At 48.8% G+C, this 14,445-nt stretch overlaps 2 protein-coding genes across 40 annotated transcripts in view; one reads left to right on the top strand and one right to left on the bottom strand.

The window, feature by feature from the left end:
- ARHGAP26 (Rho GTPase activating protein 26) overlaps nt 1-14,445 on the bottom strand; it is an 840,200-nt gene that overhangs the window by 539,944 nt on the left and 285,811 nt on the right. The window lies entirely within an intron of this gene.
- FGF1 (fibroblast growth factor 1) overlaps nt 1-14,445 on the top strand; it is a 110,816-nt gene that overhangs the window by 13,234 nt on the left and 83,137 nt on the right. For 6 of the 32 annotated variants that reach the window (XM_078004068.1, XM_078004053.1, XM_078004067.1 and 3 more), the window contains one exon: nt 1,447-1,620. The exons of 18 other annotated variants lie outside the window; for them this stretch is intronic. The gene's annotated coding sequence lies outside the window, so the exon portion shown is untranslated. 32 annotated transcript variants of the gene reach the window in all.

Genomic DNA, 14,445 nt, shown 5'->3' with positions numbered 1-14,445 from the left:
TGTAGAAGTGGTAGTTCATGAGGGTTCCAGTTAAGAGGGTCTCAAGAAATCAACATTTTCTGTACATTCGAGTCCCTTTTGGGAGCTGCTGCTTATCCGTGATTGGAGTTCTGTGATGATTGAGCCTCTAGCTCTTTACAGGACACGAGCTCCTTCTCCAAGGCTCATCCCTTCAGAAGGCACATGAATGTCTTCCCATACCCCCATGCTCTGTGGGGAATATGGGGAACGGACTGCACTTCCATCCTCCCTACACCTAAGCAACACCCACAGGAGGTAGAGGCTGGGGAGCATATTTCTAGTTCTGACAGGTCGATCTGTACCTCTCTACCTGAATCATCAGGTGGGCAGGCTTGTGTACATACATGGAAGCTCACACGTGCGTGCACACACACGCGCACACACACACTCACTCACTCACTCATGCCTCCTGGGCTCAAACGCCTGCATAAGCAGGAGCGACTCTTCAATTATTGGAAACTATTAATCATGTTTACATTTGGTTCAGAGACAGCTCTTGATCCATATCCTTTCAGTCCACCTTATTCCCCACCTTCTAGCCAAAGAATTATTTGTCCAGACAGCTCCCTCCCTTCCTTACCCTGTCCTGGCCAGAAATCTGAAGAGGATGTCCATGGCCCATTGAAGAATTTCCCACCCCTGAAGTTGAGCTCACCTGAGGATTCACCTCATCCAACGGGAACAGGCTTGAACAGTGGAGAGGGAGGACAGAGCTGCCCCCTCTGCAGCCCCTCCACAGTCCCAACCTGGATGGCTTTTGCCTCGATTGACTTTGCAAAATGCCATTTGTAGGGCTTGGCTCTGGGGATGGCACAGACAGACACACACATGCACACATACACGTTGCCACACACAGACACCTACACCCCATGCAAGGATGCCAGATGACAGAACAGAAAAGGCCTCCCTTTCATCCAGCAGCCTTCTGATTCCAGAGGAGAGTCTCCGAGCCACGACCTGCTGTTTCCCTGGCGACTCAGGCCTCAAAATAAACAGGATTCTGCTCAGACGGGCCAGAAGTCCATTCGGCTCAGACATTTGCCCCAAGACAAACCACGTTAAAATAACACCCAGGGTAGCTGCTGCCACCGTCTTCTGTCTCTACCTCCCTCCTGGCTGGCCAATGGCTCTGTGTTCCTGGGCCTGCTGCTGGCTGTCCAGAGTAGGGGTTGCTTAGAGCTGTGTGCATCCCTGCGGGTGAGGTGGGGGTGGGCGGTTGTCTAAAGGCAGGTCCCCTCTGCTGATAAACAAGGACCGGAGATAGACCTCGAGGCTGACATTCTTGGCTCTCCCAGCCTGCCCCCGCCCCCCCACCTCGATTTCCCACACAGCCCTAGGGACGGGTAGCCAGCTCTGTGGCATGGTATCTGGAGGCGGGCCAGCAACCTGATGTGCATGCCACGGCCCGTCCCTCTCCCCACTCAGAGCTGCAGTAGCCTGGAGGTTCAGAGAGCCGGCTTGGGGCTGCTGGGGCGGCGGCTGCAGCACAGTGACAGTGACAAACACAGAGCAGAAGACACCAAGTGGATTCTGCTTCCCCTGGGACAGCACTGAGCCAGTGTGGAGAGAGGTACAGCCCTTGGCCTACAAGCTCTTTAGGTAAGAATCAGGGCATCTGATCTGGGAAACAGAGAGCAGGTTGTAGCTGAGGTCGTGTGTGTGTGTGTGTGTGTGTTATGTGTGTGTGTGTCCAAGTGCAAATGTAATGCTACTTGGAGAAGAAAGAAAATGTTTTAAAGCAGATAGCACTGGAACCAGGACTCCTGCAAGGGAATCTCAAGAAGCTCACCTTTGGCTGGGTTTAAACCGTGGTGCAGACTGCCCTGGGGGGAGGGCGTGCTGATGTCACAGACATGTAAAAATAGCACTTCTAGCTTAGAGACTGCAAAAATACGAATGCACCATGCCGCCGCATTATCTCCATTCCTCCAGTGCCCGCCTGACACTGGCCCTGAATCAGGGCTGGACGGGGCAGGCATTTCTCATTTACTAAAGTGCTGGATGCGGCCCCTGTGGTTCGGCAGAAGCAGAAAGCTGCGGTGAGTCTGGCCGTGGTGAGTGGCTAGCATTATCTTGCTGTGTCACACCAGCTCTCTCTTGGGAAGCCTGGATATTCAGCTGCCTTGGAAAAGCTGTCCACATGGTGGGCAGCTTAGATTTTATTAACCTTTTGATATAAAAGTCAGGCTGAAGTTTAGGATTATCTGGGCATGTCCGCTCAGGGTTCTGGCAGGGTGGTATTCCCATGGCCCCATGGTCACTCGGATTACTTCTTTCCTTCCCTTCTGATCTTGGAATATCACATCCTCGTTTCAGTACCCCTCTGATGGGCACCAGGAGAGAAGGAGTCAGAATGGGCAGATTCTCTGGCACATACACTATCCACACCCACATCGCAATTACATGCCAAAGGTATGCAAGGCTGCTGCAGAGGAGCACTTCAGAAATTCAGCCTTCCAGATACTGGGATGGAAATTTCAGGCATTTAGTCAAGTACCCACTTTTCAGAGACCCAAGGGAGACCCCTCTCAGGCCCAAGGGCTCATTCTGCGTCAGCAGAATTCCAACACTCCATGATTCTCTAGCTATGTTACATCCACCCACGCCACCGCCACCCCCATTTGCCTCCCTCCTTGCTGCACTGGTGACCGGTACTTTTCCTTTCATTCTCTACAGGGATGCGATTGTTTACGAGTTAGCTCCCCGACCCAGTGGGAGGATGCGAGCATCCCAGCTGAGGGCGAGCCAGGCTGCCCCTCCGCCAGCTCTGTGTAACTATGAGCCAGCAGCAGTGGCATCAGGGCTGAAAGAAGTGGGCCTTGCTTTGGGAAGTGGTGTCTAGTGAAGGGTGGCCAGCAGTTTACCGGAGCTGTTTGTCAGTGTGGGTGACTGAGGATTTTGGTGGAGACTCTGATTCACAGTCACAAATTCCCTTTTCCTTTGTTTTCTTTGTGTTGGTCTTTGAGGGCTTCCGAGGAAAGTCCCCTCTTGAGATGTAGATCTGAAGGCAAGATCACCAATTTGCTGTTGGCAGAAGGACTCAGAGAGATTTTCTTCTGTTGCCCCGGCCTTTGTTAGTGTGAATAAATGGGTTTGCAAATGAAGTATGTAATCCAAAGCAAAGTTAGTATGCAAAACGTTAAGAGAAAATACAATGAGTTTCTTTTAAACTCTCTCTCAAATCTGCTGTTTACATATGACTTGACTGGTTCTGCAAAGGATCAAGGAAGCCATATCTGGTTAAGTGGTTTGACTTCACAGGTGAGTAGCACCAGCCATGATAACATATTCAGTGGAAATAGTGGGCGGACATCCATATGCTGTATCTACATCCAAGGGACATCTCATCCCGGGACAGTGCAGCTGCTCACTTCGGTGACATGCATTCTGTGGACTGCACATAAACTATTAAGGATCTTGGGACTGCTGTTACAGGAAAGCGATCCAGACCCCAAGAGAGGGTTCTTGGATCTCAAGCAAGAAAGAAGTCAGGGCGAGTCCGCAGTGCAAAGCAAAAGCACTTACTTTCTTTTTATTAGGAAAGTAAAGTGGTGAAAGCACAGCTACTCCATTGACAGAGTAGGGTGTTCCCGAAAGCAAGAGGAGGAACACGTCCATCCTAGGTACCATGCTCGTATATATAGGATTTTAAAAAGATCATAGGGAGATGTGCTCTGCTACAAGGGCTTGTGATAAAGGGTTAATTTTCTTTTTCTTTTCTTTTTTTTTTTTTTTTTTTTTTGAGACAGTTTCGCTCTTGTTGCCCAGGCTGGAGTGCAATGGCACAATCTCAGCTCACTGCAACCTCCGCCTCCCAGGTTCAAGCGATTCTCCTGCCTCAGCCTCCCGAGTAGCTGAGATTACACGCATGAGGCACCATGCCTGGCTAATTTTGTATTTTTATTAAAGACGGGGTTTCTCCGTGTTTTCAGGCTGGTCTCCAACTCCCGACATCAGGTGATCCATCCGGCCTCCCAAAGTGCTGGGATTACAGGCGTGAGCCACTGCACCTGGCCTAATTTTCTTAATTACTATATTTTGCAAGAATCCATATTATTATCTTTAAAGCAAAATTAGGAATGCCTTTGTTCTCAAAATATCGGGCTATCTGGACACCCCCAAGTCTGGGTCTGTGTGGGAAACATTATCGATCTAGTTCCTTAACTGTAAACGTCTGGAGTCTAGGAATGCCTAACTTTCTGGGAATGCAGCCCAGCAGGTCCCAGCCTCATTTTCCTAGCCCTCACTCAAGATGGAGTTGCTCTGGTTCGAACGCCTCTGACACTCAGCCTATGTGCTAGCTGCCAGGGGTTAGGTATTGTGCAGAGTGGAAGACACAACCATTTCCACCTCATTAAATAAGCATTGCATGGCTAATGCAGTATCCCTTGATTTAAGGTTGCTGGAAAAATAATCTGAAGTCATTTGTGCCATAGGCATACCATGCTTTAGGTAAATCTAACATCTATACATGTGGGTGAGAGTACTTTTTCTGAAGAAAGGGTTCACTAATCAAAAAATGTTCAACTACCAACAAGGTGTCCCCATCTTGAGATATGACTGGATCCAGCCCAAACAACCACAGAGAAGGGAGGGGACTGATTGGGTGGGAAGGTAACAGAGAATGGGCCTGGGCTGACGTGTCCAACTCAGCGGAAAGATAAGTGAAGGAGTCCAAGGTACAGGAACAAGAAAAAGCATCTGGGCCAGTGGCCTACAAGGAGAGAAAAGGGGAGGGAAGGAATAGCAATTACTTTGATTATTAAATACACCATGGTTTAAACCTAGCCAGAAGTGAGCTTCTTGAGTTCACTTGCAAGAATCCTGGTGCCAATGCTATCTGCTTAAAACATTTCTCTGTTTTTAACTTTTTGCTTGTTTCCCCCTTTGCTTTTTAATAATTAATTTAGACTACTCAAGAGAGGGAGTGGCTGGGTGCGGTGGCTCACGCCTGTAATCCCAGCACTTTGGGAGGCTGAGGCAGGTGGATCACGAGATCAGGAGATCAAGAGCATCCTGGCTAACACGGTGAGACCCCGTCTCTACTAAAAATACAACAACAACAACAACAACAAAAATTAGCTGGGCGTGGTGGCGGGCACCTGTAGTCCCAGCTACTCGGGAGTCTGAAGCAGGAGAATGGCGTGAACCCAGGAGGCGGAGCTTGCAGTGACCCGAGATCACACCACTGCACTCCAGCCTGGGTGACAGAGCGAGACTCAGTCTCAAAAAAAAAAAAGAAAAGGAAAAAAAGAAAACAGAGAGAGAGAGGGAGCATAACACATTAGCTAAGTACATAGATTCTGTAGCTGGGCTGCCTGGGATCCAAATTCTGCCAGTTATTAGTCCTGTGACCTTGGCCCTTGGTTTCCTCATCTGTAAAGTGGGGGTAATAAAGTACCAACCTTGTTATGGAAGGAATCAAATGAGTAATGCCCTTATCAGCACAGGGTCCAGCTCACAGTGAGTACTGTGTATTTGCTATTATTATTATTATTATTATTATTATTCAAAGTTGAGTTCTGAAAAGGCTGCTTTGGCCAGGTGTGATGGCTCATGCCTCTAATCCCAGCACTTTGGAAGGCCAAGGCGGGTGGATCACCTGAGGTCAGGAGTTCAAGACCAGCCTGGCCAACATGGTGAAACCCCATCTCTACTAAAAATACAAAATTACCTGGCATAGTGGCACACACCTGTAATCCCAGCTACTTGGGAGGCTGAGGCAGGAGAATCGCTTGAACCTGGGAGGCAGAGGTTGCAGTGAGCCGAGATCACACCATTGCACTCCAGCCTGGGTGACAAGAGTGAAATTCTGTCTCAAAAAAAAAAAAAAAGAAAGAAAGAAAGAAAAGAAAAGAGGAGAAAAGGCTGCTTACAAGTCTATTTGTTCCAAAGCCCAAAGTGACACTCTATGAGTGACCCCTGGTGCCACTGCTTGGGTAGCTGGGAGGCACGTTTGCTTTGGCATGGAGCTTTGTTCACATGTATGAGCATTCAGACATAGAACAGCTTCTGAACTGGTCCCCAACATTTATTGAACCCTTGCTGTGTCTAAGCACTGTGCTTGGCTGTAAGTGTATCACCTCACTCAATACTCATTACAACCCTGCATATAATAGTAGGGGCTGTTATAGATGCAGGAATTGAGGCTTGGTGGGTGGGATGTTTGGCTAAGGTCACACAGCTACCAAGTGGCAAAGCTAAGCTTCATACCTAGGCTGTCTAGTGAGCCTGTGCTCCTCACTGGTAGGCTGTATATGGTTTGGGGGGATTATGAGAGGTGTCCTGAGAGGCACATGGAGCTTGGTGACAGGAATTCAGCACCAGATGATATTGGAAGACCCTAGAAAGTAGGCCAGGATTTGGAAACTCTGCTAAGAGATGGCAGGACTTTAGCTTGGGCCACAGGTAGAATCTCAGCCTTGAGGACCTGTAGCCTCTGGGATTGGGTCTTTGGGGCAAGACATGAACGCAGGCACTGGGGTACAGTGGGGCTACGGTTTTTCTGACCAGGTAGTAGATGGTGCCCAAGAACAAAATAAACAGAGTGCCTAACAACAGAGCCCTAAGCACAGCAAGCGTGCTGGGCCAGGGTGCCTTATAATCCTTAAGCCTAAGGCCAGAGGTCATCTTGAGCTAAACCTGAGGTCAAGATTGGGTAACCTCAGCTGTGGGGAGAGGAAGAATAGATAGTCCAAAACTAAGTATCTGAGCACAGTAAAATTTACAATAATGAAAACAATTTGATTTGCCAATGCAACCCCTCTAAATAGTATATTTAAAATGTGACTTACAGAGATTTGTTTTATACCTAATTGCTCAAGACCGTCTCCTGACTTTGTCCAAGGAATGCTGGTGATGAGAACAGGTGTGAGGGGTGTGCCTACCTGGCACCAGGGCTGAGTTGACATGGGGTATTACTCATGGACATGACTCATCTCTGCTCCTCCAGGACCTGTGGTCTTGTCCAGGGGTTTTCAAATTTTAACATGCATAAGAATCACAGGGGAGCTTATTTAAAAATTAGGTTCCTGGGTGCTCCCCACAATTTTGATTCAGTGGCTTCATGAGGGACCCAGGATTCTGCATTTTCTGGGTGGGGCCTAGGTAATTCTGATGTCTTTGGTCCACAGACCACAATTAAAGAAGATCAGGTCTGGCCGTTGCTCGGCTTCCTTTCTTGTTGTGACTATGAGAGGGAACACAGAGTTGTGTGGACTCAGTCATGACAGTTACCCTCTTCTTTGTCATCACTTCTTCCTGAATTACCTAGTGAGACTCCCCCCCCAATTATGATAACAATAACAACACATTTGGTACATATTGAGTTATTATGTGCTGGGTAGAGTGTGAAGCCCTCTGCTTGGGCAATTCTCTCATTTAATCTTCACAACCATCCCATAAGTGAGGTATTACTATTACCCACATTTTATGAGCAAGGGAAAAACCTCACTGGTAGTAAGTGACTGAGTGGGGATTTGAACTCAGAACTAGCAGCTTACCAGAGCCTAGATGTGTAACTAACTGCTAGGCCGTTCAATGATAGTTTTAGCTCCTGTCAGTACCACCCTCCTTTCTCATTCTTGGGTAGGGTGTCTTTCTCCAGTTGCCATTCCTGTCATGCCCATCCCATACCCAGACTCCTGTGTCATTTCTTCAGAAGACGTGTCCAGTGTTTCCTTATTTTTATTTCATTCAATGAGTCGAAGAGGGTTGGGGCAATGGACATGTGATGGTAGGTGTTAGGGTTGAATTGTGTCCACCCCCAAGTTCATAAGATGAAATTCACCCCCCATCCCCATTGCCTGAGAATGCAACCTTATTTTGGAGATAGGGTCTTTACAGAGAAACTCAAGTTAAAATGAAATCATTAGGGTGGGTCCTGCTCTACTATAACTGGTGCCCTTATAAGAAGGGGGAACTTGCATACAGAGACATGCATAGAGAGAAGACAAAGTGAGTGGACATAGGAAGAAGATGGCTATCTACTAGCCAAGGAGAGAGGCCTGGAACAAATCCTTCTTTCATAGCCTCAGAAGGAACCAACCCCACTGACACCCTGATCTTGGACTTCCAGCCTCCAGCACTGTGAGAGAATAAGTTTCTAGTTTCTGTTGTTTCACTTACCCAGCCTATGGTGCTTGTTATGGCAACCATAACAGACTAACCCTGTAGGAAGCCAGATTCCTAGGTTCCCCAACTAGGCCCATGGCTCTGGGGTGATCTGGTTGAAGGCCTACATGTTATGCAAAGGTTTGGCAAATTGGGAACAATAAGTAGGCCCAAGGCCCAAGAGGGAAGAAGAAATGAACAGAAAGAGTGAAGAGGAAGGAAGGAAGCAAATATAAAGAAAATAAAAGAAGGGAGGCTGGAGGAAAAGCGGAGAGGGACAGGGGATTGGGATGGGCCTACTGAGGGCCATGTCAGGTTCATTCAGCTCGGCATGGATGCCTCCTGTGTGCCAGAGGGCATGCGAGACACTGGGCTACAGCAGTGCCTGAGGCCAAGAGCCCCCACCTTCATGAAAGTTAGAGGCTAGATGGGGGTACACACATCAATCAAGCAGCAATTCTACCAGGTGGTCCTGAAAAACCACATGGCAGGGCAGCTTGACCCCAACAGGGGGTCCGGGAAAGCTTCCATGAGGAGGTGAGGCTTGGGTTGAGGTCTGATGGATCGGCAGGTTTCAACTGGTGGGGGCAGAGTGTTTCAGGTGGCAGGGAGAGGAGCATGCACAAAACTTGCCTGGCATGAGGAAGCCTGGCATCACCAAGGAGCGGGAGGAAGGCCAGTGTGGCTGAGTGCAGGGACAAAGGGGCAAGCCAGAACCCAGGAAGCAGGCGGGGTCAGACTGTGCAGCCATGCTGAGGATTTAGTTCCTTAAGCTGTGAGCCCTAGAAAGCCAGGGGAGAAAGTGATCCGAAGTAGGGCGTTCTCTCATTTCAACGAAGGTACTGATGGGCTAGAGAGGCAGATGGCAAGGTTCAGCAGTGGGTCAGCCCTGGAGAGAGACATCAGGTTTTCTGAGCTCACACCCCCAAGGTTGGCTGCATGGCCATTAGGGAGTGAAGTTCCAGGCCACTCCTCAAAGTGTTTCAGCCATAGTCCTTCCTCAACAGAGTATGCTCTAGGCATTTGCAATGGCTCCATTGGGAAGGGTCTGAATAGGGACTCTCCTGTCAGTACAGCTAATTAGTAAGCTGGGCAGCTGGGCCAGGCTCAGACTGCAGTGGACTAGGCAGCCCCTTCTTTGGCATTATTTGGAGGACACAGAAAGGTCTTGTAAATCTAGCCTCTGCTTTGCCTGCCTGTACTTTGCCTGAAGTTGCAGGAGCAGGCGTGCATTCAGAAGGTGACTTATTCATCTTCTTGGCGAATGGCAGAGATTAGTCCAGGCAGACCCCCTGAGAGCACCAGGGGAGAGAATGGGTGGAGACTAGCCCAAAAAGGGGCAGAGGGAGCTGAAAGGAGGAGTGCAGAGGACCTGAAGCCCAATTTGCCTTTTTCATGATGTCACCAAGAAGCAGCAAGATAGGACTGGGGCTGCAGGTGAGGGAGAGTCCCAGCTTGGTGTGTGCAGCCTTGCAGGTGCCTAAATGACTCCATTCCGAGGCAAACACATCCATCGCTGGGGATCTTCTCAGCTGTTGTTGGCATGATCCGTATGTAAAAAAGTCTGCATATAAAACCAAATGCCATGCCTTTACCACATACCCCATCTGCCACAAAAAGAATTCCCTTCTCTTCCATTTGAGCAGAGGGACTGGATTTGGCTTAGCAAGGATGAGTTCCTGAAGCACACTATAAGGGAGAGTGGTGATTTTCAGGAAGGTGAGAAAGTAGACAGGAGGCCTCTTGGGGGGCAAGATCCCATCTGACTCCCACCCATCCCACATCTCCCCACCCATCCAGCCCCGGGCCTCCTGTCTGTTTCTCTGCTGTTCTGGGCCCTTTCCTGACTCTCAGACTTTGCAACTGCTGTTTCATCTGCCTGGGATGCTTTCCACCCAGTTCATCAGGTAGCAGGCCTCTTTCCGTCCTTCAGGCCCTGCCTCTCTTGTCAGTTCCTCCAAAAGTCTTCCCTGTTTCTCCCCTCTGACTTCTTTTTCCTTCATGCCGCTTACCCCAATTCATAATTATCTTGTCAATTTTTAAAAAAACTCTCTATTACCCATTCTCCCCCTTAGAATATAAGCCTCATGAGGGCAGGAACAAGACCCTGTCTGTTTTGTTCCCTGCTATATTCCCAGTGAATAGGACAGAGCCGTGCCACAGAGTAGGTACTCAAATATCAGTCTAATGAATGACTGAGTGAATCACTAAATGTTGGGAGTGTTAAAGCGAAGACTCAGGACAGCAATAGGACCTTCTACCCTCTGTCGCCCCTTATAGCTCTGGAAAGGGGCCTGGAAAGTAAGGCTGAGACTTTTGCATCAAGAGCCTCTCACCCTAACTCAGGTGGGCTGGCCTCTGCAGTTCCCAGGACCCTATGCTATGTGTCAGTTGCTCTGGCTTAGTCGGCTTAGTGTCATCTCTTCAGAGAACTCACTTCGGAAGCCTGGAAAAATCCACCCTACTGGTATTATTCATGCTTAGAGATGAATAACTTCTTTTGGCTGATGGGCATCAAAGACAAACAAGTGATGTCAGGCACCCAGAAGGGAGACATGGATCCAGCATGTTCCAGCCCTTGCACCCATGGAGACAGACAATGTAGCTCATCTCTGCCTTCCCCATCAGTCTGATGGGAATAGTGGAAGCAGTTTGCATTGATTAACCAATGTGTACAAAGTGCTGCACCAGTACCTTTAAGGACATAAAGAGCTTCTAGGAAACGAGACTCTTCTTATCCTTCCTCAGAATATCTATCAGAATTAAGAAACAGCAACTAAAGGAAAGTTGAGAATGAATGCTCCAGAGTCGCTCCCTGGAGTCTACACAAGCAAATTCAGCAGCCCAGAGAAGAGAGCTGCTGCCTGGGCCAGTCCAGGCTTTTTGCAGTTGACTGCATTGCCTTTGGTGATAAGGTGGTATTTGTTATAGGAGCAAAACACTCCTCCTTGAGCCTTGATGGTTTTGTTTTTTTGTTTTTTGTTTTTTTGTAAGAATGGGGATCTTTCTAAATGGCAGAGATGCAGGGTGACTTCAGAATGGTTTCTTTCAAATGAGAGTTTCTTTCCAAGGATTAAATCTTCACTCAGTTGGCCACACAAAGCTCACTGCCATTCTCCCAGGCTGGTCCTGGGATGTCTTAGCTGAAGGCGTGTGAAGCAGAGCCCTAAGCTTCTTGGAAAGTGAGCTCACACAGAAGAAGACAGGAATTCTTCTGACAGTTCTGACCTATCTCTCATTAACCTTTCCCTATTTCAGAGCCACAGCCTATGGCACTCTGGTAGGGTAGCATGGTGGTCAAGAGCGTGAACCCTGGAGTGGGACTGTCTGAGTGTGAACTCTGGATCTGACATTCAATAGCTGCGTGACCCTGGACAAGTTACACAACGTCTTTGATTCCATAAAATAGAGATAATAGCAGCAGTTCTGTCCTAGGGTTGTTGACAGGAAGATGTGAGTTAATACATCTAAAGTCTATCGTATATGCCCGCACTGCATCAGTGTAACTTGTTCCTATCTCATAGGGTTGGTGTAAGAATGTGGTGAGAGAATCCATGTAGAGTGCCTCAGATGTTTTAGCACACAATGCACAGCACCTAGTATTTGCTCAACAAGATATGAATGATTGTTGCTGCTGGCAAATTTTCCAGCAAAGGTTTTTTGGAAGTGTTCATGAGAATGTACTTGAATCAAAAAATGGTACTAGGACATGGAGGTCACCTGTTTCCCTGCTGTTCCTCTATCAGCCTTTTGTTCCAGGGGAAGATTATTATCCTGTGCCTTTTAAGCACTTAAAATCCTCGTGTCAGGAGCCTAGAACTAGCCAAGAAAGAAATAGCCCCGTTAAAGAGGTTAAGCCCAGGGCAGACACAGGTTACTTGTTCAGCAGTTTTAAGCTGTAGATGTTCCCAACAAATGATTAAAGAAGAGTTGATTTCAATAGATTCGTTTTGCTCAACGCACAAAAAGGCTTTGGGATTCCCAACCAGCCAGGGGGTGTTTGGTTCCTCAATACACGCACTTTTTGAAAATTCTGCTCAGTGTTCCTTGGCAGTGGGCTTTGAGTTCAAATCATTTGGACATTGACTGCAGAGATAAAAGAACAGGCTAGTATAGGTGGTAAATTGCACAGCCGTTTTGCATTTTGGCTGCCCGATGCTCCACCTTCCCTTGTTGGGTTACCTTGGGTGGGGAACAGGTCCTCTTTACATTTTAGTTGCCTTCTCTATAAGAGCTTCTGTCTCAGAGGATGGTGGTGGAGGTTAAATTCAAGGTGGCATGTAAAGCTCCTAGCATAGCTGTCTCTTTTGATTCTTGTTAATTCTCTTCCCCTTCCTTTGTGGTCCTCCTGACTGCCTCAGAGCTGTGGATATGGAAAAACTCAGTGGTGATCAATGTTTTCAAGGTCTGAGAATATTCCCTTGCACCAGGTGACCATGAGCACATCACTTGGCTTCCGCGCCAGCACAGAGATGGATTCTGGGAAGGGGTCCAGGTCGCAGTCTGTAGGAGGGGATGCTGGCAGCCCCCACACTCCACTCAGCCCATCTTTTCACCAAGGGAGGCCAGAATATGGATTTTTGCTTGCTGCTCCCCTGGGTTGTTAGGCCTCTCATTAAGGCCTGAAGATTGATTTTCTCCTATACAGAAGGTGGACCTCTTCCTGTCCCACTCTGACCCTCCCTAAGGCTTCCCCACCTCCCACTGAGGTCTGAGGGTTTAATACACAGCTGGTTCAGGGTGGATCCAGATGCATGCGGCGCAGGGGGGAGCGTTTCCAAGGCAATGACCGAGTTGTTTCTAACGACCCATTGACCTGACCCTCCCCACCTCACACCGCCCCTGAACCGAGCCAAGCCTTTGGAGGGCGGCTTCACCTTGGGATCTCTGGCTGCAGCCCTACTGTGGTGGGAGGTTCGGCTCCCACGCTGGATGGGCCCTGGGGGAGGTCAGAGGGAGGGTGAGCCAAGGAAGGCCTTATGGCCTCTCGTTCCCTCCAGGCCTCTCCCTCTTCTTCTGACCCATGGCAGGCAGAGGAGGGGTGTGGAGTCCCTTGTTCTAGGAATTGTAAAGAATATCTCTTTAGAAACCTCCAGCCATGTCTTGCTCTAGGATGGAAGCATATCCTGAATTGGCTACTTTAAAGTCTTTTCATACACGGCAGATCCAGAGAGAGGCTTCTGGTGACTAATCAGGAGTCGTGCATTGGTCAGACTATTGCAGCCCCAAAGTCAGTGTTTTTCCGGAGCCAAGATCCCATTGCTTCCTGGCCGGTCCCACATCCTGCTGGACCTGCGTTGGCTGGCTCATGTTTCTCATTATCTCTCCCCCAGCCTCTTTAAAGGCTTCTCACTCCACCCAAAGGTTTTATTTTTAACTCGCACAGTAACGCTAGGGCTGAGCAGGGATACCACCTACATTCACAGGAAATGGGGCTGTCTTGGAAAGGTGTCCCCCTCTCCAGGGACTTTCTCCCTCCCTACCTACCTCTCTTCCTTTCATATTTATGGAGCAGCTACCCCCATGTGGGCCCTCCCTGGAGGGGAGATACAATATAAGGGCAGATACGATCCATGCTCTCGAGCCACTGACATTCTGATGGGGCAGAGGAGTGGCTGACAGATAGAGCATCACACACGAAAAGGTAGGCCAACAAAGAAATAAACCAAGTCAACGGGGAGTTTGATAAGAAGTCTTCTCCAAAGAGAACAAACAAGGCACCAGGACAGGGGAAGCTGTTATACATTGGGAGGGGAGGGGAGCCTCTCTGAGCAGGTGACATAGAGGTGGTGGCCAGTAGAACAAGGGGCACCAGGCACGCATGAAGCAGGGTAAGGACTGTTCGTCAGGGAGGGAGAACAGGTGGGAGGGCCTGTGGTGGGCATGAGCTTGGTGTGTGCTAAAATGTCACAGAGGCCAGGGTTCTGGGGGAAAGTAGTCAAAATGAGGCTGGGGAGGCATGCAAAGACCTCATGCAGGGCCCTGGAGCCATGTAAAGAGTTTGGGGCTTTGTTCTGAGTGCAGCAGAAAGTCACTGGGCAAGTTGAATGTAGCAGGGGTCAGGCAAGGATTGACATTTTAAGACCCTCGCTGAAGACTGATATTCTCCTATAAAGAAGGTAGACCCCTGAGTGGAGAACTGACCCTACTGACCCTAAGAGGGGTGGAGGGAAGGCAGGGACATGATTTAGGGGGCTACCGAGTCATACAGAAAAGAGATAATGGTGGCTGAGGCTGGAATGGAGCAAGACCACAATAGAATCAGGCTCGCTCTTCCAGAAATTAGCTTGATACCAAATATCTTCCTTCTAA

The sequence above is a fragment of the Macaca mulatta genome, chromosome 6 (assembly GCF_049350105.2).
Source record: "Macaca mulatta isolate MMU2019108-1 chromosome 6, T2T-MMU8v2.0, whole genome shotgun sequence".
NCBI classification, from domain to species: domain Eukaryota; kingdom Metazoa; phylum Chordata; class Mammalia; order Primates; family Cercopithecidae; genus Macaca; species Macaca mulatta.
Note: the sequence above shows the minus strand (reverse complement) of the source record. Positions and strands in the feature narration are given on the sequence as shown.